Here is a 4,081-nt window from a genome sequence, read left to right on the forward strand (position 1 = left end):
GCCGAGGTGAGAGGACTGCCTGAGCTCACGGGTTGGAAAACAGCCTGGGAAACTTGGCAAGACCTCATCTCTACAATAAAAAAATAAAAATAGCCGGGCTCAGTGGCTCAGCCTGTAATCCCGCACCTTTGGGAGGCTGAGGTGAGTGGATTGCCTGAGCCAGCGGGTTTGAGACCCGCCTGGGCAACTTGGCGAGACCGCATCTCTACAATAAATAAAAAAATTAGCCGGGCATGGTAGCGCGCACCTGTAGTTCCAGCTACTTGGAAGGCTGAGGCGGAAGGATGGTTGGAGCCCATCAGGTCGAGGCTGCGGTGGCCGGGAGCGGCCACTGCACTCCAGTCTGGGCGACAGAGTGAGACTCCAATTCAAAAATAATAAAAATTAAAAAAAATAAAAATAAAAAAGACCGGGCTTGGTGGCTCAACCTGTAATCCCAGCACTTTGGGAGGCTGAGGCGAGTGGATAGCCTGAGCCTGTGGGTTCAAGACCAGCCCGGGCAACTTGGCGAGACCTCATCTCTACAATAAATCAAAATTAGCCGGGCGTCATAGGCGCGCCTGTAGTTCCAGCCACTTGGAAGGCTGAGGTGGAAGGATTGCCGGAGCCCAGCAGGACGAGGCTGCGGTGGCCGGGAGCGTGCCACTGCACTCCAGTCTGGGCCACAGAGTGAGACTCCAATTAAACCTCCCCCAAAACAAAAAACAAAACAAACAAACAAAAACTCCATGGTGACCAATAGTGTGATGGCGCCTGTGTATAGTCACTGCACTCCAGCCTGGGCAACATGGGCTGAGGGTAGGGAAGGAAGGGTGGTGAGAGAGGGAGGGAAGGAGAGAGAGAGAGCGCGAGACTGAGAGAGAGAGAAAGTATTGGAAAGGATTGAGGAGAAATTAGAAACCCTTACACCTGAAGGTGGGAACATAAGATAGGGCAGTTGCTGCTGAAAACGGTTTTGTGGTCCCTAAGGCAGAATTACCATATGAATCACTAATATCATATCATATCTCAAAAAAAAAGAAAGGAAATTGGGTGAAAGATTTGGGCAATTTACCAAAAAAAGAAAGAAAGAAAGAAAAACGGCAACCGAAAATATGCAAAGATGTTTCATTTTGTTTACAAAACAAGAAACATAAATTAAAACTACATGTGGATACTATTTATTTTTTGTTTGTTTGTTTTTGAGTTGGAGTCTCACTCTGTCACCCAAGCTGGAGTGCTGTGGCCTGCTCACGGCCATCCCAGCATCAACCTGCTGGGCTCCTGCGATCCTTCCGCCTCAGCCTTCCAAGTAGCGGGAACTACAGGCGTGCGCCACCACACCCGGCTAATTTTTTGATTTATTGTAGAGATGAGATCTTGCCAAGTTGCCTAGGCTGGTCTCTAACCCCTGAGCTCAGGCAATCCTCTCGCCTCGCCTCCCAAAGTGCTGGGATTACAGGCTTGAGCTACCGCGCCCAGCTTGTTGGTAGCTTTCTTAACATTGTAGTGACTATGCAAATGCACTTTCCTAATCTCCTGCTATAGAGAATACAATTGATTGATTCAAAGGCCCCAGTTGCTGTGGTTGAACTTATTTTCATATGTGTATGAATTGTGCTTCTTTTGTGAAATGTCCTTTTTAAGGGTTTTGTTTTGTTTTGTTGTTTGTTTTTGAGTTGGAGCCTCACTCTGTCGCCCAGGCTGGAGTGCAATGGCATGGCCACTGCAGCCTCGACCTGCTGGGCTCACGCGATCCTTCCGCCTCAGCCTTCCAAGTAGCCGGAACTACAGGCGGCGCTACACGCCCAGCTATTTTTTTTTTTTTTTCTGAGTTATTGTAGAGATGAGGTCTCGCCAAGTCGCCCATGCTCTTCTTGAACCCACGGGCTCCGGCAATCCCCTCACCTCGACCTCCCAAAGTGCTGGGATTACAGGCTTGAGCCACCGCGCCCGGCCGTGGATACTGTTTCTTACCATTAGATTGGCAAAACTTAATTCCTCGAAGATTGTGTCTTCCCGCTTGCTCCCTTCCCAGCACTACTCCTCTCATCATTGAAGGCATTTAGACTTCAGGAAATCGTGTCCATTCAGTGTTTTCTCTCGGACACTCGGGGAAAGGTGACGACGACTCCAAGCGCGACGAGCCACATCACTCGGAACTGTGGGGGTTCGTTCCCTTTGGGCATCGCGGGAAGTGTAGTTTGGGAGCTCCGTGCCATCACAACTCTTCCCCCGGAGCGTGAGACTGGACATCTTTCGTTCCGCTTTCAGATGGACGCGTGTAATCTAAATGCCCCGTGGATTCGCGGTCACTCGGGCCCGGGCAGGCGGGTCCGGGGAATTCTGGGAAGTGTAGTCCAGACGCTCTGCGGCGTAGCGGGCACTTCCGCTCCGGGACGGTGAGGTTGCTGGTTTTGTCCGTGGTAGTTTGGGGCAGTTCCGCGTCTTGCAGGCCCTGAATGTCCTGGACTTAGGCATTGGATCCGCAACAAACTGGTGATTTAGGAGAAAAGAAGCTTCGACTGAGAGCGGAGGTTCGGAGGGGCGAGGGCGGCGGTTCCCGATCTCGTCGGCGGAGCCTTCTGGCCTTTGGGGCTGTCCTCGCGTCCCCGGGGTGTCGGGACCTGGTCGTGCCGTGTGTCGCCTGGTTTGAGGGTTTCCGGGGCTCTCGGCTCCCTCAATCCGCCTCCCTCCACCCCACGCGCGTGGCCACTTCCTCGCGGTGTAACGTCGGGGTGTTCCTTAATCTTTCGATACCTCCGTTATTGTTCTTTAAAATGGGGGTTTGGGGGGCCATATTCTAGTAGAATTGTTTTGGGAACTGAGGTGATAGAAACGAAAGTCTCAAAATAGCCCCTCACATGGTGAATGGTGGTCTCTTGTTATTGTTAATTTCCCGCGAAGCGGTCAGGTCCCGGGGTGGGGGCGGAGCTCCAGCCGAGTGGTCCCGGCCTTTCTTCGGTCCCCGCAGGACGCTGGATAATCCCGGACCCCTCCCGAGCTCTTCTTAGGAAGGGAAGCGTTGCTTCCATCCTCCACGAAGGGAGGGGAATATTTAACTTTTCTCGTTACGGCGACAGGGTCTGGGTATTTCACGGCATTCTCCTCCCTCAGCCTGACTTCTCAAAAGGACCGCACAGATTGACTCCTTGGTGCTGAAAGCAAAGCTCCGCGTGAGTGTGACTTGGCTTTGTTCTTTTACAGAGGTGCTCTCCTCAACTGATGTGTAGGATGTGTCCTCGGACATGGGTATTGAAAAGAATTAAGCCTTCATTGATAACGTCATTCTAAGGGCTTGATGCAAGTAAATGCGTTCATTTCTTTATCTCCGCTGTGACTCTATGGAGAGGTACTGCTTTTTTTCCATTGTAAAGATACGGCGCATAGAAAGAGGGAGAGCTGGGGTTGGAACCCTGGGCAGTCTGGGTCTGAGCCTAAATCGATAATCTCCTGGATACATTCTCACTGAGGCAGAGGACTAGTGAGAATCAAGTGGGGAAAGAAAATTAGGACTTGATTGAAAGAACCTCGAGAACAAGGCTCACAGGGTTGGACTTTTCTATGAGTGTTTTTTTGAGTCGGAGTCTCACTCTCTCGCCCAGGCTGGAGTGCAGTGGCACAGTCACCGCCTCCGCAGCCTGGACCTGCTTGGCTCAGTCAATCCTTCCGCCTCTGCGCCTTCCAAGTAGTTGGAACCACAGGCATGTGCCACCACGGCCCGACTGATTTTTTGATTTATTGTAGAGACAAGGTCTTGCCAAGTTGCCCGGGCTGGTCTCCAATGCCTGGGTTCAGGCAGTCCTCCCAAAGTACTGGGATTATAGGCACGAGCCATTGTACCTCGCCTTATATGAGTTTTTAAACATTTTGTCGATTATTTTGTTTAACTTATTACAAATACATTTTTAAAATGTTTTTCCCATTATATGTTTAACTATGGAAATTTCCCAACACTGCCAAGAGAGAATAAACTAATGAACTCCCATGTTATATCATGTTCATCCTTATTAATCTCATTGTTATGGTTATTATTCCTATGACTGTTTCCTGGTGTGTGTGTGTGTGTGTGTGTGTGTGTGTGTGTGTGTGTGTGTGTGTG

General features: G+C 50.5%; 2 protein-coding genes across 7 annotated transcripts in view; both read left to right on the forward strand.

Moving 5' to 3' along the window:
* Positions 1 to 2,319: 2,319 nt before the first annotated feature.
* LOC103262213 (zinc finger protein 225-like) overlaps positions 2,320 to 4,081 on the forward strand; it is a 52,064-nt gene continuing 50,302 nt past the window's right edge. The window contains exons 1-2 of the mRNA XM_021713273.1: positions 2,320 to 2,516; positions 3,585 to 3,590. The gene's annotated coding sequence lies outside the window, so the exon portion shown is untranslated. The remainder of the gene's footprint in view (positions 2,517 to 3,584; positions 3,591 to 4,081) is intronic.
* LOC103262212 (zinc finger protein 224-like) overlaps positions 2,439 to 4,081 on the forward strand; it is a 19,511-nt gene continuing 17,868 nt past the window's right edge. The window contains exons 1-2 of one of the 6 annotated variants that reach the window (XM_021713268.1): positions 2,439 to 2,516; positions 3,063 to 3,155. The gene's annotated coding sequence lies outside the window, so the exon portion shown is untranslated. Of the gene's footprint in view, positions 2,517 to 2,671; positions 2,705 to 3,027; positions 3,332 to 4,081 lie in introns of those variants that run through there. The other 5 variants (XM_021713270.1, XM_021713271.1, XM_021713272.1 and 2 more) reach the window with 5 other exon arrangements.

The sequence above is a fragment of the Carlito syrichta genome, unplaced genomic scaffold (assembly GCF_000164805.1).
Source record: "Carlito syrichta isolate Samal-C Ts95f unplaced genomic scaffold, Tarsius_syrichta-2.0.1 Scaffold304390, whole genome shotgun sequence".
Taxonomy (NCBI): Eukaryota; Metazoa; Chordata; class Mammalia; order Primates; family Tarsiidae; genus Carlito; species Carlito syrichta.